This window comes from Salmo trutta, chromosome 17, assembly GCF_901001165.1.
Source record: "Salmo trutta chromosome 17, fSalTru1.1, whole genome shotgun sequence".
NCBI classification, from domain to species: Eukaryota; Metazoa; Chordata; class Actinopteri; order Salmoniformes; family Salmonidae; genus Salmo; species Salmo trutta.
Genome location: NC_042973.1, coordinates 29,624,687 through 29,649,005, shown reverse-complemented (window position 1 = coordinate 29,649,005; position 24,319 = coordinate 29,624,687). Strand labels below are relative to the sequence as shown.

The following is a 24,319-nucleotide window of genomic DNA, read 5'->3' as shown; positions in this document are numbered from 1 at the left end:
CCTGTGCCAGCCTCGACTGGGAGACCCATGAGATGACTGTAGGTTTTTGGTTTCTCTCCCTCTAAAAACAGAAATAAATAATTGGAAATAACAAACTGGCTTTATTTACAAATTAGTAACAATGTCTCACCCATGTTCAAGAATGGCCTTTTTCTCACTCATTTTACGTTATTTGATACTTCGTGGATGCGGGCTCCAGAGTTGATGGGGGGCTCCCACAGTGCAAAATGCGTTGCTACAGATGCAGGTTCGATACCCGTGCCGGCCACCACCGGGAGACCGATGAGGTGGCTTTTGATTTTAATTTAGAATCCTCTATATATAATTATTGGCGGAGAGTCACATCATGTTTTTTGACATACTGTAGGCCTACCGTAGGCAACATGAGTCTCACTAGTGTTGAGTAATGTGATGTTAAAAGTGGTGTAGGTCTTATTTATTTAAAGAGCACATTGAAGTTAGAAGCAATAGGATTTGAAGCAAAAGCCTACAACTATTTTAGCACCATTTTGCGCTGCTATGAGAGAAGCATGGGGACTGGTCTTGATAAATTAATGAGTTTTATTTTCACTGAATCTCCGTTTGGGTATTGGTTAGACTAGAATTAGAAAATTATGATGCAGAAATGTTATGCTCTTAGTGTAACCTTTATTTAACTAGGCAAGTCAGTTAAGAACAAATTCTTATTTACAAGGACAGCCTACTCCTTCGTCCCCGTTGGGGAATTGAACCCCGGTCTCACGTGTGCCTTGCCCAAACGACACAGAGATTCTTTAGTTAAATAGCCTAGTACTGTACTCCCGACCATCACGTTGTACAGCACCCTATTTTAAGCAAAAAAAAAGTCATTGCCAAATCATTACTTAAGCAAGTATCAGTCAGAAGTTTGGGACACACCTACTCATTCCAGGCTTTTTATTTATTCTCTATGACAGCCATTATTGAAGGCGATCAAATGCTTCTCAAAGATGCCCCTGGTGGTCAAACTAGCACTAACTAGCATTAAAATGGTAGCAGTGGTTCACACTTAAATAATGTACCATTGAATTCTGCGGCACCAGTACGCTGCAACTTTTAAAGGAGGAACCACTGTAGGCCTATACCTCCATTCCTATTCTATACAGAATTTAGAGAAATTAATCAAAATTGGAAATCAGCTATTATTAGTCTGGTTAATGCCATGCATGTCTGTTGAATTTGGAAAAATCCACCCGCGCCCTGCCCCACCTACTCAGCCAATCAGGAGCCGCTACTGCGTTGACGCCATGGCATACTGCATACTTTTAACAAAACAGTATGTGCTAAATAGTATGCGAGTATGAGTAAATAGTTTGCAGTTTAAGTATATAGTATGGGTATTCGGACTCGACCAGTGACTCTGGAATATGAGTTGCAGCTTCATCAGCAGCAGTATGGTCAGCATTCTATTATCTCCCTGTAAACATAGCACACAGTCATTGCCAAATCATTACTGTGTTGAATGATATCTAATGATACTTTTCCTTTTTTGACCTTGTGATTGTCTAGAAAGCATTTTGTGGCCTGTGTGAGATATCATCTTTGTCATTATTAGCATAAATCTATTGTTATTCACCCAGTTCAGTGAGTAGTGCCTGTGAGACCTGGTGCCAAGAGAATAAACAGCTGCCAACTCTGGGGGTGTAACAGTGAACCACTCTGAACAGGGGAACCAGTCAGATTAAGAGTCTTCACAGCTCTATCCAAAAACAATACACTGGGGTGAAAACAAAGAATATATAGACACCACTAGCATTCCTTTAGCAGTGTAGACAAATTATCTGCCCCTGATTCTTTTGCTAAAGGTAACCCAATTCACCAGTCCACTGCGCTAAGCCCACACTTAAATGCCACACTCTTCAGGCTCAAGCACTTGAAATCAACATTTCCCACCATAATCCATGTAGTAAACATGCACCTAGTGCTGTTATGTGTTGTCAAAGTCCATATAACACTGGCAGCGGTCATGATCGGGCTTAGCGCATAACATTAACATCACACCTCTTTCAATCATACAGGTCTCAAGATTTGGAGCTCAGCATTTTTCCGTAGCTGCTTACTGAGGCTACTAATTGCCTTAATGAGTTTTCCCACAGTTTCACAATTCATTAACGCCGACACAGACATCTAATTAGTTAAGTGGGGGGCATCGAATGCAATACTTCTCATTTTAGCATAGCATAGTGACATTTAATTATCTCGACCACACACAACCATCTACTGTTATATCAATACATTCATTCTAGGGCACGGAAAATATCTAGAGTGCATAACACACATAGATCTATTAGTGTGAGACAAATTGACAACACCTCCGCATTTCATTCTGTTACATAACTGGAATTATGTTACATAAGATTTCACATCAGATAGCTGAAAATTGGACAGAACTGAAAATGGTCAAGTTGAACTAGTCAACAGTATAAATTGGGTAGAGTTCAAATGGTACAAGTTGGCAATTACCGCATTCTTCCCTTGAGACGCAATCTTTATGCATGTTTTATGCAGAGAAATTCAATGGCATATACATAAAGGTAACTGCCAAAATAAAGGAAACACTTGAGTAAATGCGGGATACAGAGTATATTAAAAGCAGGTGCTTCCAAACAGGTGTGGTTTAGGCTTGGACGGTATATAGTATATACCGTATACCGGGGTATTTGGAAATAGAGGGTATTTAAATACCGTCAATACCGTTGAAACTATTTATTTGAAGTATTTTTAATACAGTTGAATATTTGTAGCTACTTTTTTAGTAAATACCTGCAGTCAACTTGTGCAATACATTAGGAGATAAAGAACATTGCGTTGTTCATTTCACCTGTAACATTATTATAAGCTTATGGTAGTCTCCAGTCATGTGTCACGTGGTGTTTGTTTACAAGCACACAAAGACGAGAGACCAGAACTTTGTAAATCACTCACTGTTGTGCAGCATGCGCCAGGCAATCTAATTACAATATAGAAATCACAACTAAATGTTTGCCAGCTAGATATATTATACGTATTAAAGTTAACTGTATAAAATGCCCCTTTTCAAACAGCACATATAGTTTCACAAGTCAGGAATGTATGGCATTTCTCAACGGGGTTATTCATATAGATGACAATCTCAAAAAGAGCAGTTGATACCATTTACAGTATGGGGATTACATTTTGAACAGTACCTTGAGGGGGAACCCAATGTGAAGATGTTCTTAGAGCTGAGGAACCCAGAGAGAAGGAATGATGGTATAACAGAGGACGGTGTGTTAGCAAAGGCATACAGTATCAAGTCTCTTTTCATGAAAAATACATTGGTTCTTGGATACTGAGAGGGGATAGGTAAACCGTAGGGCTTTTGATACTTACTGTCAGGGTACATAGTATTCTACTTAGTAATCTGTCGCTCTCCATATGAGTTGTTGAAATTTCATTATAGAATGAGATCTAACAATATCAGCGCAGGAAAGATAGTAAGAGGAGCTGCTAAGTTATCTATATAACTTTTAAGTATACATTTACATATGAAGTATGTACACCATCCATTCTGCAGATATACTGATTTATCAAAAGTACAAAGTTAAGTTATCCAATGCTGTGCTTATGAACAGTAACACACAAAATGTTATAATGTGATGTGACAACATGTAAAGCAACATGTGAAAACATGAAACTACACGTGAAAACATGTGTTCCAAATACACATTTTCACATGAATTCATCTGACATTTCATGTGAAATCATGTGGTTGTATGTAAGGGATACCACTACCAGTACAGAGGCCACTGGTGCAGTGGAGGAGTGCTCTGCCAAGCCTGCCCTTCTCCCCTAGCTACATCAGAGAGACTAGGCAGGCAGACAGAGGCAGTTAATTGTTTTTAGCTTTGGCCTATGATAACTGGCCCGACCTCAGTGAGGTCCAGCTCAGAGCTGTGAGGGGAAAGATCCCTGACAGGGATTAGCCTAGACTGTCAGATGGCCTCCATTGTCCAAACGAGCAGAGCCTGCCACACCATACTTCAAACTGTATGTGAGGATAGGTTACGCTCCAGAGGTCTGGACAAGCCAGAGGAAGAGTAGCTAATATCACTTAAACTTCCACATCTACTTGTGAGGCAGAGAACAGAGACCCATCTCCTCCAGACATGCAGTTGATTATCTTCTACCTAGTACCCTGAGAGTAACAGACGGGAAGAAAATTAAATCAATGCCATTTCTCTGGGCCTGTGGTATTTTATTTGCATGGCTGCTACAGATGTAGTAACAGTAAATGTGATTTATGACAGACATATGGCCCTATAAAATATGTTATAAAAAATCTGCCTTATTCCGTTTCGTTTTTTCCCCAAATTCCATTTAGTTTTTCCAGGTTTCAGTAATTCACAGTTTTTCACTTGCAAATATCACACTTTTTAATAGAAAAACAACACAATTGGATATTCAAAGTCTACAACAATGCTTCAACCACATCAGGAGACCACTTTTGAGGTTTAGGAAAAATAGAAGAAATTAGATTTTTGGGTGTAGTTGCCCTTTTATGCAAGTGTGCACCAGCAATAGACCATTGTTTGGTTAGCAATGTTTCTGTAGTGCTCATGTGATTTCAGAGTTTGCAAAATTAATGGCCACTAGATTGATGCAAATAATCATAATAACATCCTGTCAGGTACTGCAGGCATAGGCTACTTTGTAGTTAACACTTAATTGAAAAGGATTGTGGGAAAGCCTTTCCATCTCTACCAGAAGAAGGCTATCATTAACATCATTACTAACTGCTACACAGTGTAGACGCACACACACACACACACACACGTGCCATTTCAGAAAGTTGCAGGAAAATACAAATCACTGAAGCATTTAGTTAATGTATTTTGATTAATCTCTGCAAATTAATAAATTCATTAAGTTCAATACATTTTTCTGGGGGAATATTGATGAATTTAATTTTAATTTCTGGATTCCGTGATTCCCACATTCTCCCCCACGTGGATTTAATAGGGTCATATAAACAGGGCCCAAAACAAACCACAGCAGACAGACAGGGTGAATGCTGCTTAATGTTAGGATGTTAGCAATAATAACATCAGACCCATGCTTAACCACAACTTCACCAGCGTCAGGCAAAGGTCAAGGAGAAAGAAGCCCACTCCAGCCTGGCACGTTGTTGTTCCTATTATAGCAATTACAATACATCAGGAGAACTCCAAATTATTTTGTACAGACTGTAGAGTTCTTGTAACAGCTCTCAAAGCCACATAGCGTACAGGGCAAATTATATAAATGTCTCAAACAAATACAAATTCAACATGGTCAAATATTCAAACTGAGCAGAGCACTCAAATAATACTTCTGAACAAAACACACCAAAACCACCACTCAAATGCTCAGACAGACATGTGAAATGTGCCATTAAGAATTGTATCATAAGAGGCATCACGGGGCTCTTTCTATCAAGTTCTGAATGTCAAATCATCTTTCATTAGCGAACTAGAAGTTGGACACATCTGTGGAGCATCTGTTGCCAGCCCGGCCCAGACGTCTTTAGAGGTCAGTAGGTTAGTGTCCTTCTGGAGAGACGCCATCTAATCCCAACATCAGCCTGCCCTTCTGCTCACACACTGGATAACCACGCCCCCTACTCCCACCACCCCTTTCCTGAAAAGAAGAGAATCCAAATGATTAGTTGTGCCTTCCCATGGGGCAGAGAGCGATAGAGAAGGAATAGGGAGGGGGTGTAATTCAATTAGCCCCTTAGCTCCAGTGCTGAGCTGTGAATGGGGTATAGTGGACGTGTGGATCTAGTGTACACAGAGGACAACTGGCACCTATGTCGCAGGTGATAGTGCTGAGCATTAAAGCCACTCTGACACACACTATAGATCCCCCAGGCACTAAACACAAGCTCTGAAAAACTGTTCTGCCACCCGGGCAACCTAAACCTGATACACTGACTGAATGTGCAGAGATTGCATGCTATGGCCATCAAAGCACAGAGAAAACTGCCATGGTGCCTTTGTTGTCACATGAAAAGAAGAGGCAGCCACCTTATCCGGTAAGCCTACAGCACAGCAGCAAGCTTCCTCCATGTGTCAGTAGTAGAGAGCTGGCTGGCTGGCTGGCTCTCTCTCTCCCTCCCTCTCTCTCTCTCTCTCTCCCTCTCTCTCTCCCTCCCTCCCTCCCAGCACAGCGGTCCCTTTCAAAACCCTCTCTGCACTGCTCCCTCTTTGTCCCTCATCCCTACAGGGAATTCATACAGCTCTGCAGTGCCTCTCTGCATGACACTCCTATAATTTATTACAGTCTTTTCCCAGGCCCAGAGAAATCAAATCAAACTGTAAATATAGTGCATGTTTCCCCAGTATGAGCTACTCACATAGGCCAGTAGATCACTAATAAATGCCAGAGATCCTGGCAGTCATTAAATAACCACATCAATAATTACATTCTTATGGATTATGAAGAAAAAAAACAGTGAGCATAGATAATGAATGAGAAAGCGGCTTTACATAAGTGGAATAAAGCCTTCCATCAGCCATCAGTCTTCTACAGTATATCAAAAGGAGAGCCCTACCAGCCGTGGTCATAGTGATGCTGTGACCTATGACCCTAGACTGGCTCACACACCTGGTGGTGTTACATGACACCCTCTGGCCCTGACCGATCCAGGCTGGATAGGAGCCATCTCCTGGGGATGGCAGAGGATAGCCTGTCTACCCCGGGTGGCTCACCACCCGTCACTGGGTAAAGTGCCATTTCACGTCTGTGGAAACTGAAGACCTGCATGGGACAGACTGCAGCTGCCATGCACTATACACAGAGCAGATGGTAAAGGTGGCAAAAAGTTCACACAGTATAATTTGAAACCCATACACAGCATTTCCATTTGGGTACTAGACAAAAACTGCTTCTGCATTGCATTTTGCATATACTTTATAATATTAATACATTTTTTATAAAAAAACTGTTCTGACTAAGCCTTACACTGTTAGTCAGCTACTGTACATTAGACCTCTTCTGGAGAAAAACCCTACAGGCAGTCTCAGTAGTTTGTGCATTGCAGGCGGTGCATGAGTAGGCAGTGGTAAGGTTTCTTGGTACAGTAACAGAATGAACTGCTGTGTGAAGAGGCCCTCCAAAGTGACAGCTATTGTAGACACCATGCCATTGTCACTGTATGTCCACTGATGCAGTTTTTAGCGCACTGCACTGCACACAAGCATTTACTCGGACATTGTAGATATCTACAGTAAGGCCATTATTGGTTGCTGAATGGACCTTTTTATGCCCTTCAATCTTAATTTCCCTTTCCTCCTTATTAGATAGTCTTTAAAAATTGCATTCCAGTTTGTGTATATTACAAAGATTATGAGAGCGCGAGCGAGAGAGAGGTAACGAAGACAAGAGAACGAAAGAGAGAGGGGGGGCAGATTTAAGTAACTAATGATAAATTCACAGCCATGATTGAATGCATGTAGAGTAGAGGTCGACCGATTAATCGGAATGTCCGATTAATTAGGGCCGATTTCAAGTTTTCATAACAATCGGTAATCAGTATTTTTGGTTGCCGATTTTTTTTTACACCTTTATTTAACTAGGCAAGTCAGATTAAGAACACATTCTTATTTTCAATGACGGCCTAGGAACGGGGGTTAACTGCCTTGTTCAGGGGGGGGATTCGGGGATTTGTTTTTGCAACCTTGGTTACTAGTCCAACGCTCTAACCACCTGCCTTACATTGCACTCCACGAGGAGCCTGCATGGCAGGCTGACTACCTGTTACGCAAGGGCAACAAGAAGCCAAGGTAAGTTGCTAGCTAGCACTAAACTTATCTTAACATAATCACTAGTTAACTACACATGGTTGATGATATTACTAGTTTATCTAACGCATCCTGCGTTGCATATAATCAATGCGGTGCCTATTAATTTATCATTGAATCATAGCCTACTTTGCCAAACGGGTGTTGATTTAACAAGCGCATTTGCGAAAAAAGCACTGTCGTTGCACCAATGTACCTAACCATAAACATCAATGCCTTTCTTTAAAACCAATACACAAGTATACATTTTTAAACCTGCATATTTAGTTAATATTGCCTGCTAACATGAAATTGTGTCACTTATCTTGCGTTCATTGCACGCAGTCAGGGTATATGCAACAGTTTGCATATACGCTGTGCTTCAAGCTGTTTATGACTTCAAGCCGGGTGGGTATAATTTGTGGAACGTTCCAACAGGAATCTATTCCAAAAACTTCGTAAATAACAAGGTTGCCAAAAAACGAAGCATACAAAGTTGTATAGCGGCAGAATAAGATACCGGGTAGTGAGTGGTCTATTTCATTGCGTTTTTCACTCATCACGTTTATTCAGAAAAATGTCTGTCCTCACTCTGGTTGCCTATGGACAAACATTAAGAATAAGCTACGTGGTGAGTTGATGCCTATTCGGCAGCTAGTTAGCTAGGTTTGTATGCGTTGCTACTTTGTATGCGTTGCTGGTTGGCAACCTTTTACTTTACGTTTTTTGAAACAGATACCTGTTGGAACGTTCCACAAATTATACCCACCCCTTCAAGCCTGTCAACTCCCAAGATGAGGCTGGTGTAACCGATGTGAAATGGCTAGCTAGTTAGCAGGGTGCGCGCTAATAGCGTTTCAAACGTCACTCGCTCTGAGACTTGGAGTAGTTTTTCCCCTTCCTCTACATGGGTAACGCTGCTTCGAGGGTGGCTGTTGTCGATGTGTTCCTGGTTCGAGCCCAGGTAGAAGCGAGGAGAGGGACGGAAGCTATACTGTTACGCTGGCAATACTAAAGTGCCTATAAGAACATCCAATAGTCAAAGGTATATGAAATAAAAATCGTATAGAGAGAAATAGTCCTATAATTCCTATAATAAACTACAACCTAAAACTTACCTGGGAATATTGAAGACTCATGTTAAAAGGAACCACCAGCTTTCATATGTTCTCATGTTCTGAGCAAGGAACTTAAACCTTAGCTTTTTTACATGGCACATATTGAACTTTTACTTTCTTCTCCAACACTGTGTTTTGCATTATTTAAACCAAATTGAACATGTTTCATTATTTATTTGAGACTAAATAGATTTTATTGATGTATTATATTAAGTTAAAATAAGTGCTCATTCAGTATTGTTGTAATTGTCATTATTACAAAAAAAAATAAAAAATAAATATTTTATTTTTAAATCGGCATCGGCTTTTTTGGGCCCACCAATAATCGGCAGCGGTATCGGCAATGAAAAATCATAATCGGTCGACCTCTAATGCAGAGATTAAAAAAACCAGACTAATGAAAATGTTTTCCATCAAAATCCATACAAGGTGAAATAGCATGATCTATCCTTGTACATTACATATCCCTTTACCCAAGTCTGAACCAAAAACCCTACAATCTGTATTGTATGACTGCACACTGGGTCAGTTTCTTTGGTTTTCAAATTGTACCTTTCACACCCATTACAGAACTAAATGAATGGTTAGAACTAAAACACACTGGAAATGTTTTATCCTTTCTCGTTATTTAATACATCTTGCACAAATGTGAATAGATCCTGACATTCTAAATATGCTACTTCTAACAAACAGATAGACACAGAGCTGTAGTGTCTCTAGTGAATGTTCTGTTCATTTAGGATATGTGGAGAGAGCTCAAAGCAATACTGCGGCTGCTTCATTGCATAAATATTGCATAGTGAAAGAGCAGACCATCCCACACAGAGGATGAACAGGAGACAGAGTGTAAGCATGGACATGATTGCAGTGGAAATGGAGGATGAAGCCATTTAATTGGGGCATGTTCATGTGGCTGTGAGGAGAGGTTAGATACATTAGAGAGGTCATTTCCCAGAACAGGTCTGCTTTTACACAGAGGAAAAGCACAATCTCACAGAGATTATTACATTGTGCTGAACAGTGCATGAATGCACCAACTGTCTGGTGTATGATGAAAATGTTCCATATGAAAATGTTTTGTTGATTACCAATATAATAATAATAAATCAATGCTGGTATATATGGCTTAAAATGCAATAAATCTATAAATAACTAGTATAATTAAACAATAAGGCATGTGGAGCTGTGCTATATGGCCAATTTACCACGGCTAAGGGCTGTTCTTAGATACATATATCACGTGATATTATGGCCAATATGCCACAAACCCCCGAGGAGCCTTATTGTTATAATAAACTAGCTACCAGCGTAATTAGAACACTAAAATACGTGTTTTGTCATACCCGTGGTATACCACGGCTTTCAGCCAATCAGTATTTAGGACTCAAACCACTTGGTTTGTAATCTACCATAGAAGAAAATAGAAGGAAAATAACCTAATATATAATGTAGAGTAATATGATAGGCGACCATTGTTGAACAGTAGCTCTAAAAATGGTATCTTTCTCCTAGAGGTCAGAAGACTAGAAGAGTCCCATGGATATAGGCCTATACAGGCAGTACAGTTCTTAACCTCTTTACAGCTGCTGGGATTGCACCAGCCAGGTTCATAGAGATTAACACTCAGTCCAGTTTCTCAGTTACACAACAAACTATGAGAGTAGTGTGATGTTGCTTAGAACCCTGTTGAGACAATTAGAGTCAGAACAGCACAGAGCACATTGTACACAATACAGACAAACTGCCAATCAGCTCCTCAGTGTGCTGTGACTGTCAGACCAAAGCTGTAGACAATGAGGCAATGCATGCTCCTTTGTAAGAGAGGGAAGACCACACAGTGAGTCCAGCTATGATGAACACCAGAGCTGTAGTGATAGAAACAAACAAGTTGAACACACCCATGTCAGAAGAAATAAACTATGGCTTAATTAAACATTCTTAACAGGAAATGTTTCAAATTGATGGTACATGATATTTTTTTATGGATTCATTGTTGAAATGCATTGCTTATCAATCATTAGAAGGCCTTGTCAGTCTCTTGCATTAATCACTGTTACAGATCAAAACTACTGATGCGACTCTAGATATCATCTTCCCCATCGGGTACCCTGAGAATGCCTATGACATTACTGCTGGTTATGCTGATGAGCTGAACGCACAGGACTAAAACAAGGCACTCACTCAACACAGCTTCTAGCAGCCAAATGCATTTCCGTCCCAAATGTGAAATTATTTGCTGTCTGCCAAAACGGCCCACTCTCTCCCTGTGAGTCAAGGTGCTGACGCCGTAGCTGTGAGACAGAAGAAAGTGGCTGCCTAGCTGGGCTGGCCTGAAAGGGCACTGGGCTCTGGAGAGGAGAGAGAGAGGGGAGAGAGGGAGAGAAAGAGAGAGAGGGCTGGAGCCTGGTATCGCTGGGTCAGCAGCAAGCTGCAAAGGATCTCACTAGAGGACAGCATTATTTCAGTGGTGATCTTTAGACAGGATGGTCGTCTCCAGAAGACAGACAGCCATGTAAACATCCTGACAGCTGCCCTGCACCAGGAGCCTGACGAGGAGGAATCTATTGACCTTGATCTGATCGGGAAGCATTGGCTTGTCCTTAGCTAAATAAGATCAACTGTGTAGTTCAACAACAATATCATTGTTTTGGTTAATTTGCTGTTGTATTTACATCCAAGCTCCCTGCTCCCCCAGCTCTTGGTGTCATCTGTAGTCCAGGGAGTCTGGCTTTAAAGCCACTGGCCCACCGCCATCATGGCATAGGCTACTTACAATGGGATGATTTTCAAACTATACAGTACCATCACCTCTACCAGTCTGATAAACAATGTCATCTTGAATATAGAGAGAACAACATTCATAAAAATGAATCAAATCCAAATGTCCTCTATGTCCAGCAGCTCTCCTGCTCTGCCATATTTAGCAGTGATGTTTCATTAATGCGGATCGATGAGCAGCTTGATCAGCAGTTCTCAGCGTTCCACTGTCATTGACCTTTGGCTCCTATGGGCTGGTGTGGTAGACCCTGCCAACACAGAGCACTCCCAGCGTGCTTGGGGGGGGGACAATGCCATCAGGAACCCACAGAGCCAGCTGCTAATTCTCCTAATGTACACTCAGTAGCCAGGTTTCCATTGACCCAGGTTTATTCGCCAAAAGCAATGTTGTAATGGAAACGGCAGATATATGATACATTTTCTAAAGATCGACAATATTTGTATCTGTTCAAATTTTTGTGTTGTCTAACTTCCTCTATTGCAACAAATAATGATTGAAATGGTGTTTTCAAATAAATGATGAATTGACTAATTAAATTATTACCTACTGTTTGCTAAATCCTGCATTTTACCAGAGAGAAGTAGGCTGGCTACACTGAGAAAAGTACCAGAGAAAAGAATAACTGAATTGCTTCGCCTTGCTTTTCTAGTTGGCTGGATGCAAGTTTCACCATCCAATTATTTCAGATCTACAGGAGTGCAAGATTCCCCATGGCACGGACCGTGGCGATACATTGGCACATGACAATAATTAGAATATGGCAAATTCTTGCATTCTATCCATGCTGACTTTTGCGGGCTACCTGAAACATGAAAGAAATAGGTGGGAGGGCATGCAGGCTGTCTGCAATTTATTAATGCACAATTTTCCTAAATGGGTAATGGAAACACTTGAACCAATTCATTTGTATTCGACATTCTAGGTTTTTGCGGAAAAGTTAAAACAATGTAGGTGTGACGTCATTACGTCCAGCTGTTTGTATCGACACATAACAGTTAAATGGAAACGCACCATAGCAGGCAATTGTCACATTTATTTTCTATGCAAACGTTCTAAATGTCGACAACAACAACAACAAAAAAATCACTGGACATGATGGAAATATAGCTATGGTCACGTTGGCCCGGTCTCTCTCTCACACACACACACACACACACACACACACACACACACACACACACACACACACACACACACTCTGTGCTTCAACAGCACATATGGGCCCCATGTGTAACAGACTACCGTGGCATTTGTTCACCTACAGTAGAAATGATGAAGTGTAAACATGAGTGAAATATAGTCCTAGTATTAGAGGGGTTAACAGAGTGACAGTAGACCATGAGTCTGGTCCACCACACTTCAACAAAAAACACAGGCATGTCACAACAAGATAACCATTATTCACTGGGAACAAACCGTTATTACGGGGTAATGACACCCAGGTGTTTTTCTATGGGTGTCAGGTAGCCTAGCGGTTAGAGTATTGGGCCAGTAACCGAAATGTCGCTGGTTCGAAAACCCCAGCCGACAAGGTGAGGAAAATAAATATGGCGATGTCCCCTTGAGCGAGGCACTTAACCTTCATTTGCCGCAGGGGCATCGTATAACACATTTCACTGCACCCATCCGGTGTATGTGACAACATAACATGTATTGTTGTTTGTGTGTTTTTTTCATTAAGACTGTCAATTTGAGTCCTCTGGACTTGCGATAAACATCTTTAAAATAACTGCAGTAGGATGATAATCAGAGTGCAAACTACAATCCTACTGTACACTTTGTAATGCTCATCCGCCTACAGTCAAATAACAAATACGCAGTTGAGTAGTGGTACATGGAGAAGTGGGTACATTCACATTATTTTTTTATTATTTATTTTTTTACCACCCACTCTGCGAAATAAAATTCGATGAGAAATTGTGACATTTAGAATAACCTAAAATGGCAATGTGAAATACATTCACCATGATATCCAGCATGTAATAATAGGCCTAGCCCTTATGGCTGATATGTTAGGGTAAGGGATCAGATAAGCACAGAGGTAAGAAAAGGAACAGATTTCTGTGGTAGTGCATGAGAACGTATACCCTCCGCTGTTTCCCAACCCTGGTCCTCGAGTACCCCCAACAGCACATATTTTTAGTGTAATCCTGGACATGGTTGGGAAATACTACTTTTTAAGTAAATACCTGCAGTCAACTTGTGCAATATGTTCGGAGATAAAGCAGACCACATTCTTCATTTCACCTGTCACATTATTTTACATTATGAATCTTACCGTAGCTCCCCAGAACAGTTGAGCCAGTCACGTGTTTGTTTGTAAATGGCACAACGGGAGAAAGCAGGAGCAGGTGAGTCTAGCTATGTATTGACAGAGGTCTTGTTTTATATTGAAAGTCAACAGTGTTTTTTTGCTTCAATAGAGTGATCAGGGACGTGCAACTACAGTTTTCCTTCACAGAAAATAGCTTCATTGTCATCAGACGACAACAGAAGTGCTACACTATTTGGCTGGCAGCCAAATGAGCTTACAATTAAAAATCAAGGTATTTTTTGCAAAAAAAATATGCATGGCCATCATATTTCTAACGTTTATTATAGAAAGAATGTAATCAGCTACATTTACTAATGTTTTGCCAAAAGTTAATCTTGCATTTCACCAGAGAGAAGTAGGCTGGCTACACCGAGAAAAGTAGCAGAGAAAAGAAGCTACACATCAGTCAGAGCGCAGTCTTTTGATAGAAGGCTCATTCGTGAATTCTAATCCAAGTGCAACTGAAGCACAAAATGTGTTTGATGCTGAGCAGAAATTACAATAAGAAGCATTTTAGATTTGCGTTTACAAAATGCAGCAAGATATTTCTTATGCATTTGTTCTTTTTTCCTGCGTGAAAACAAAGAATTCTGCGTTAGGGCAACCCCTAAGTTTAACATGCTAGTTATCTAAGTAAGCGGTTGAATTAATAAGGTCACAGGGCATTATATTGTGTTAGTTTTCTGCCATGGTTGAGAAGTCAAAGCCCTTTGGATGAGTTATATGTACAGCTGCCACTGCAGCTTGATTTCCTTGCATTTTTTTCTCCTCTTAGGGGAGGAGCAGACGGGCCCAGAACTATCTTCTCTGAGCAGAGCAGGCATGCCTGTTGCCCTAGCAACTCCCAGACTCCACACAAACAGTGTTTACACAGTACTGTCCTTTCTTCAGTCAAGCGTGCCTCAAAAATGTGTCCATTATGCACAATGTCTCCCGGACACATTTGCTTGTAAATGTCCAAATGAACAAAACATGACATTTGGTAGCTCCTACCTATACATGTATAACTTTATTTGCTGGACTGCCGGTCTTTGCAATTAGTTTATTTTCATTTGCGCTCTTAAGATTATTTAGTTAGCAGCCTCTATGGAAATTTGCTATTACATGTGCTAATTTTGTTAGCATTCTGGTAATAGACACCCAATGGGCTTTAAAAAAAAAAAATTGTGCTCCCTTGTGTATTAAACCGGTAATACTGTAAATCCAAGTGTGAGAGAAGGAAGGTACATGGATATGAAAATCTGGATACCGCCCAACCCTACTATACCATACAAACCTAAATGACAGAGTGAAAAGAAGGAAGCCTGTATATTCCAAAACATGCGTCCTATTTGCAATAAGGCACTAGAGTAAAACTGCAAAAAAAAATTGGGAAAATAAATTCACTTTATGTCCTTACCACAAAGCAATATGTTTGGGGTAAATCCAACAACACATCATTGAGTAACACCACTATTCATATTTTCAAGCATGGTGGTGGCTGTATTGTTATGGGTATGCTTGTCGTCGGCAAAAACTAGGGAGTTTAATTAAGATAAAAATAAATGGAACAGAGCTAAGCATATGCAAAATCCTAGAAGAAAACCTGGTTCAGACTGCTTTCCAGACACTGGGAGACAAATTCACTGTAGGCTATTTGGCATCACATGCACTTACAGTACCAGTACCAGACCAAGTCCATATTATGGAAAGAACAGCTCAAATAAGCAAAGAGAAACAACAGTCCATTACTTTAAGAAATGGAGGTCAGTTAATGCAGAACATTTCAAGAACTTTTAAAATGTCTTCAAGTGCAGTTGCAAAAACCATCAAGCGCTATAATGAAACTGACTCATGAGGACCGCCACAGGAAAGGAAGACTCAGAGTTACCTCTGCTGCAGCCTAAACATCAACTGTTCAGAAGAGACTGCGTAAATTAGGCCTTTATGGTCAAATTGCTGCAAAGAAACCACTACAAAAGGACACCAATAAGAAGAAGAGACTTGCTTGGGCCAAGAAATGGACATTAGACCAGTGGAAATCTGTCCTTTGGTCTGATGAGTCCAAATTTCAGATTTTTGGTTCCAATCACAGTGTCTTTGTGAGAAGCAGAGTAGGTGAACGGACAATCTCTGCATGTGTGGTTCCCACCGTTAAGAATGGAGGAGGAGGTGTTATGGTGTGGGGGTGCTTTGCTGGTGACACTCAGTGATTTTAGATTTCAAGGCACACTTAACCAGCATGGCTACCACAGCATTCTGCAGCGATTCTCCATCCCATCTGGTTTGGGCTTAGTGTGACTATCATTTGTTTTTCAACAGGACAACGACCCAAAACACACCTCCAGGCTGTGTAAGGGCTATTTGATCACAAAGAAGAGTGCTGCTCCAGTGAAAAGCTATGATTCAGTTGTTCCATCAGTGTCTCATATGAGACAAGCCACATGCGCCATACTAAAAAACTAGTGGCATGTGGACAGTACATATTAAACCCCCCCAAAAAATGTATTTTTCCTCACTGTCTAAGTCTAATAATGTCTTGCTCCTTTAACCTGACACCCAACAAACAACCACCAAACCCAACAACAACTTAATAAATAAGATAAACCACCAATTCTCCACACCCAAGCCTTTCATTGCCACGGAATCAAAGGGATAGTTCATAGTACCCATGGTTAGTCATTTCAAAACCCATCCACCATGCTAGAAATACTTAAGAATAACATACGGTATATCTGCCTTGAGTTCCTTAAAAAAACAGCAGAGGATGAGGCAAGCCCTATGGAGGCTGCTGTGCAGGACCATATAGACATCAGTGAGCAGGAGAGATCTATTTCAGTGGTAAACAGAGAACACAAATACAGGGTCAAGAGCCACAGCAGTATAGTACAGCACAGGGTGTGTTGCAGTTTCCAGCTCCCACACACTCATCATCATGCATTAATATGGTTCAACAATCACACTCTCTGATGACTCCAAAACCCTCACTTCCCCAACAGTCCCAACCCCTTACTTCCCAACCCTCCGACTAAACATTTCCTGGGGAATTCCGTCCAGGAATGTTATGTTGGTAATGGAGCAACTGCAACAGCTGGGACGAAAACCACTTTCTAGTGGATGGCAGAAACACATAGGTCAAATCTCACACACAGTAAACAGCAGCTTGTCCTCTTCACTGGCACTAGACCAAGAACAACTGCCTGTTTTTATGCATTATTGGAATTCCTTTTTTGCATATCAACAAATTGTATAGTCTCCCATCGACATCTTAGCACATTAGTCTTATCCCACATATTTCACCTCAAACTAACATTTGTTAAGTGTTGGTCCCATGTTTCATGTTTCATGAGCTGAAATAAAAGATCACAGAAATGTTCCATACCTACAAGAAGCTTATTTCTCTCAAATGTTGTATACAAATGTGTTTACATCCCTGTTAGTGAGCAGTTCTCCTTTGCCAAGATAATCCATCCACCTGGCAGGTGTGACATATCAAGAGGCGTATTAAACAGCATGATCATTACACAGCTGCACCTTGAGCTGGGGACAATAAAAGGCCACTCTAAAATGTGCAGTTGTCACACAACACAATGCCACAGATACCTAAAGTTGAGGAAACGTACAATTGTCATGCTAACTGCAGGAATGTCCACCAGAGCTTTTGCCAGAGAAAATAATGTTCATTTCTCTACCCTAAGCCACCTCCAACATTGTTTTAGAAAATTTGGCAGTACGTTCAACTGGCCTCACAACCACAGACAACATGTAACCATGCCAGCTCAGCACCTCCACATCCAGCTTCTTTACCTGCGGGATCGTCTGAGACCAGCCATCCGGACAGCTGATGAAACTGTGGGTTTGCACAAGCAAAGAATAATCTGTACAACATTTCTGAAACTGTCTCGGGGAAGCTCCTCACCAGGGTCTTGACCTGATGGCAGTTTGGCATCGTAACCAACTTCAGTGGGCAAATGATAAACTTCGATGGCAACTGGCACGCTGGAGAAGTGTACTCTTCACGGATGAATCTCGGTTTCAACTGTACCGGGCAGATGGCAGACAGCACATATGGTGTCGTGTGGGCAAGCGGAGTGCCCCATGGTAGCGGTGGGGTTATGGTATGGGCAGGCATTAGCTACGGACAACCAACACAATTGAATTGTATCTATGACAATTTGAAGGCACAGAGATACCGTGATGGGATCCTGAGGCCCATTGTCGTGCCATTCATCCGCCACCATCACCTCATGTTTCAGAATGATAATGCACAGCCCCATGTCGCATGGAGCTGTACACAATTCCTGAAAGCTTAAAATGTCCCAGTTCTTCCATGAACTGCATACACACCAGACATGTCACACATTGACCATGTTTGCGATGTTCGTAAAAGACAGAGTGTTCCAGTTCCCACCAATATCCAGCAATTTCACACAACCATTGAAGAGGAGTGGGACCACATTCAGCCTGATCAGCTCTACACGAAGGAGATGTGTCGCGATGCATGAGGCAAATGGTGGTCACACCAGATACTGACTGGTTTTCTGATCCACGCCCTTACCTTTTTATTTTAAGGTATAAGTGACAAACACATGCATATCTGCATTCCCAGTCATGTGAAATCCATAGAATAGGGCCTAATTTATTTCAATATGTAACTCAGTAAAATCTTTGAAATTGTTGCATGTTGCGTTTAGATTTCTGTTCAGTGTAATTGGACTTATTTAAGCCTTTGATCATGAGTGATGAAGAGAGTAGCACAGTTCAATAGACTGTCAGTAGCACCTGTTAATCTAAAACACATGCCACAAAATGCCTTAATTTGCCAAAAATGAAAAAAATATATTTATCTAGCATGGGCCACTGGTAATTGGAGTGTGCCGTCTCCCATTTTTGCAGAGTCCCATATGGGATCTCAAATACTAGTAATTCCCCAGAACACAATAAAATTGAATAATTTACACAGGGAGGGCACTTTTGAATGAATTAGTGTGTTATAACAGAGATCTTAACAACTTCCCATAATCCAGAGTCATTTTCATAATGGCCTCTTAAATGGATGGCTTGTGATCAGACAAAGGCAATGTCCAAACTATTAAAAAGATAGCTGAAGTTTATGTACTCCAGCTAGATGAGGATACAGTTGGGGATAAGACAATATGAGGTAAACTGATAGTAATTACTGTATGACCTGATACCAGCGTTCAGTGTGTATTGACAGCACTCAATGCATGTTGAATATAATCTGATGTGTGCACACATGACAGAGACAGGATTAGTTCACTTGTCTATTGTCAACACCAGGTGGTCTACTACTGTAGGTAGGCCTATATATTGTATAGTGATGGCTATTGGCTAGATCAGCAACTGATAGAATATAGGGTATAATGAGACCCATGGACATGACTACTCTGTTGGGATCTGGAAATGTGCTGTGTGCCTCAGACAGTTAAGAGTGGTACAGTGCTACTGATATTGTAACCTCTGGATCAATAGCTGCACAATTCCCCTTTGTTTTCCATGAGGTAATGTTCGATTAATTGAATAGGATTTCATCAGTTGTCATTGGCAAGTGCATGCTCCATCTGAGCTTGACATTTGTGATAATGTGAGCTAAATATAACTGTGTACAAGACAGACTGATGGATCACAGATGCTCTGTACTGTAGAATCATTGGGAGGTCCGACTATCTCTGAACATGGACTGGCCAAGAGTTAGCGCTGGAAAGGTTCAGTGTGGATGTATAACTAGGGATGGGCATGAGAAATTGAGTATTCAAATGGATGTCAAAGCTCGATCTTTAACTAGCGATCAAATCATTTTCAAATACTGTATAACTATTTAGTGTAATGTGTTTTGTGGCTGCCCAAACAGGCAAGTGAAATGTTGTTTTGAAGACAATGTTAATTTGCTTTGACTCTAGTGTTCCATTTGTACATGTGCATTTGCGGGGCACAACAAAAAAAGAAACCAAGCCAAGCATCACACGTTCTTCTCCCAAATTTCCTTTACCCTCCATGTCTCTTTCACTCTATTGCGTCTGACCGCTCCCTCCACACACACGCGTGCTGAGTGCGCACACAAGCTCCCGCTAGGCCTACAGTAATAAATCCCTATAAAAACGTATCCAACAGATGGGATACACAAGCAACATTCCTTGACAATTGACGACAGTTCTTTCACAAATTCAACATGGACTGGTTGATTGAAGTAGGAAAATGTGTTCCAACAATGAGCTGCAGTTTTGGAATAATTGTGTCCCTTCTATTTTCCACTTAAGCTAGTTTGCTAACTGTTACTGCTATTTAGAATTGGTTAGCATAGGCTATAACCCACTAAACATAGACAGCTTCCACACTGAAAACAGACACGGAACGTATTTTCATCAGAATCATTAAGCATATGCCTACTAACCACAATCAATTACCAAGCAGTGTTGAATGTGGAATTCTTCATCCATTTAGAAAATTCCAAACAGGAAAAATAAACTAAATAAAACGTCTGTATATTGAAAAGAAGACAGATTTAGGTTTGAACCCTGAAAAACGTTGTCTTTCAACTGGCCAAATTGAGCCCTGTTTCAAATTATCACTCTTTGAGAATAACTGTTCCAGGCATGAGATGTGCATCAATTTGCACTGGCAACTCTTTTTCATTTGGAAAAATATATGGTTCTATTTTAATTTGTTATATTACATGTTTTTTTTACTATAAAATAGCATCTTGTCTGCTAAATTAACAAAACAAGGCTTTGCCATTGCACAGCCATAGGCCATTGCAAAGCCATAGGCTTCTACAAGCAAGCGTCACTCCCGAGGTTACTGCCTTTTTGAAGATTGTGTTCTACGATATAATATAAGCAGTTGATGTTAAGGTTTCAATAAATTCATCTTACATGGCACTTGCTTTTATTTTTATTGGGTACACGAAAATGGTTTTCTCCTACAGACAGTGAGTAATGTGGCCGTGGCTTGCCTTGTAAATCAGGCAGACAGGCATCGAGGCATTCAGTTACTGTTCAATTGAACGTTAGAATGAGCAAAACAAGTGACCTTAGCAACTTTGAGCATGATATGATCCTCAGTGCCATGCGCGCCGGTTCTAGTATCTCAGAAACGGCAACCCTCCTGGGTTTTCACGCACGACAGTGTCTAGGGTTTACTAAGAATGGTGTGACAAACAAAAAACAGCCAGCCAGCAGCAGTCCTGTGGGCGAAAACAGTTCGTTGATGAGAGGTCAAAGGAGAATGTCAAGAATAGTGCAAGCTAACAGATGGCCACAATCAGGCAAATAACGACGTAGTACAACAGCGGTGTGCAGAACAGCTTCTCGGAAATCACAACTCGTCTGTCCTTGTCACGGATGGGCTATTGCAGCAGACGACCACACCAGGTTCCAGTCCTATCAGCTATAAACAAGAAGAAGCAGCTCCAGTCGGCACATGATCACCAACACTGGACAATTGAAGAGTAGAAAAAAACATTGCCTCGTCCGATTAATCCCGGTTCATGTTGAGTTATGCTGATGGCAGAGTCAGGATTTGGTGTACGCAGCATGAGTCCATGGCCCCATCCTGCCTGGTGTCAACGGTACAGGCTGGTTGTGGTGGTGTAATGGTGTAGGGAATGTTTTTCTGGCACACGTTAGGTCCCTTGATACCAATTGAGCAATGCTTCCATGCCACAAAGAATTCAGGCTGTTCTTGAGGCAAAGGGGAATCCGACCCGGTACTAGATGGGTGTACCTAATAAACTGTCAACTGAGTGTAGACAAATGCGCACAGATTTTTTCCCAGTGCGGGCCTTCGAAAAAATGTATTATTTGTTTTATTCAAGTACTCGAACAGTCAAAAGCTGTCAAATGCCCATCCCTATGCATAACACCTGAACACTCTAGACATACCCTTTCCTTCAATATCATATTCTTCAAAGAGTATATGACATTCAGATATCATTACTCTATGCAAAGTCCTAGTGTATTTTAAGTCTGATTATGGCACACATCAGTTTAGTGGCTAGGGTGAAATTAAAACACACTCATCAACTGACCCATCCAGCACAATCCCTTTGCAAAAAGATGTGAACAATTCTTCAACCCTTTCCAGCAGCCTACAGTCTCAAGTGTATCTTTCTTGGCACATCATGTCAATGTGATCTTCAGAGAGCCCTTCCTCTAGCCACCAATAGTGACTGACATACATTATAGAGGACTTGTGTTCCAGCTCCTCCAGTGGCAATGCAGAGATGGACAGCTGACTCATGGGAAGGCACACTGCCAACTGACATGGGGAGTGGGCAGGCAAAGAATCTGCATGGAATGTCTATGTGATTGATAAGGCCAAAGATGTTGTACTTTAGACATTTTAGTCTAGGCCTAATTAAACCCCCATCCCCTACCCCTGAGGCACTTACGTAGCTCTGAAAGGGCTGGATAGCTTTAAGCAATATGTTAAAAACTTGACATTACACATAAGCATTCCTTTCAGATCTACAAGAGTGCCTGGGGGGTAAGGGTTAAGGGTCAATTTGGAATTCAGCTTGTCAGACTGGTGGGAAACCTGTCACATTAATGGTCCACATATAGCTAACAAGGAAGCTTACTGTGGAGCAGAATGCCCTTAGGCATATCAACTATGTAGCAGTTTGACAAAAGCTGAGCACTAGATATCACACTTATAGGCTACCAAGATATTTCCTTTATTTTGTGTCTATGTTGTGCCTCTATTATCAATTTCACATCTTGATATATGAAGCATGCTAATATGGGTATTCGTACTAGCCCAAATGGTTTGATCTACAGAAATGTAAATAGGATCCCTGATTGGTAAATGTGGACCTATTATTTATGACTATCCTGGAATGCACCTTTGGACACTATGGTTTAAAATCTCTTAATCTGTAGCCTTCTGATACCAAATATGGGCGCAACTCGGGTCTGGAAATACACGAACAAGAAGGCAGGAGTAGCAGTAATCGCAACCTGTCTTCTGCTTCTGACATGGACACAGCATCAGCATCATAGGCTACTGATGTAAACTGCTAAATTTATGCTATGAGTGGGAGGCTCGTTGTTTATAGTCATCCTGCAATCCAACTACATGTAGGCTACAGGAAAACACTCAACCTTGATACAAAAGAATTAATCAGGTTCTTATTTTAACCACTGATACGCCTATGGACACGATTTATTGGGTTACAGCCTAATATCATAATCTGATTTAGTTTTGTCTTGACGTAAACTAGTAGTAGAGCAGCCTAGTGGTGTATTGGGTTACAGTAATAATATTACCGGTTAGTTTTGATAACATGGCATTGATAGGTTTCAGACATAAACTACCATTAAGATATGGCGGCAAATTCACACTAGCGATGACAGCACTGACTATGGAACCTTCAAAGTAGCCTACAGAAAACCAAAACGTTAGTAACACCAATACGGGATTGTCTCTTAAATTCGCACATCCTTCCGATAACAGCACTGGAGACTGGACTGAATGTTTTTCCATTAGCACGAGGCTCAGGAAACTAGTCCACATTTACTCAGGATTGCCACTTACGTTTAATGAAGTTGTATGATTGTCACATTAAATAGCCTACATGTTTGCAGTGTCAGGTGCAATTATATCAACAATCATCAATGATGCAATTATGGGCAAACGTCACATGAAATTGCAACATACCCTAGTCAAAAATAAAACTGGTTAAATATTGAATTTATGCGACACCCATAAAGATAAATTAAAAGTCAGTTCTGAGTCTGAATCAGAACGACTGAACATTGGTTTTCATTATGTGTAATGCATTAGAGCGCTCGAATCAAATACCGTAATGACATAGGTTACCATACAGCCCAGTTGGCCAGTATACATACCAACCTAAAACGTCAGTGTTAAAACACGTTAGAACGATAAAAGAACGTTAAATCCTACCTGAAATCTGTCACTCGTTAGTGCGTTCGAGCTGAATTGGATGTACACACGCACACTGTGCAGCAGGAGTCCTGCCTCCACGGTATCAAGCCCCTCCTACTTCTGTGCGCAGAAAAGAGGAAGCGCGTCACACACTCGCGCTCCATACGTTTGGATCCAGCCTCTCTTTACCATAAAGTAGGTTGACAATTGTAGCAGTATGTATGAACACCGAAGCACTTGGCGCATCTTCAGCAGCACTACTTATACAGTAATGCAATGCGTGTGTGTGTGTGTGTGTGTGTGTGTGTGTGTGAGGGATGGATGGAGGGAGAATGAGTAGGTGAGAAAGAGAGAGGGGGGATTATGTGCAAGCATGATGCATGTGTGTCCTCTCAAATGGATGGAATTTGAAACATAATGC

The 24,319-nt window shown here is 41.1% G+C and overlaps 1 protein-coding gene across 2 annotated transcripts in view; it reads right to left on the bottom strand.

Annotated features, from left to right (window-relative positions):
- The window catches only part of LOC115151995 (talin-2-like), a 134,380-nt gene extending 110,371 nt beyond the window's left edge, over positions 1-24,009 (bottom strand). For both annotated transcript variants that reach the window (XM_029696405.1, XM_029696406.1), the window contains exon 1: positions 23,917-24,009. The gene's annotated coding sequence lies outside the window, so the exon portion shown is untranslated. The remainder of the gene's footprint in view (positions 1-23,916) is intronic.
- Between the last annotated feature and the right edge of the window lie 310 nt (positions 24,010-24,319).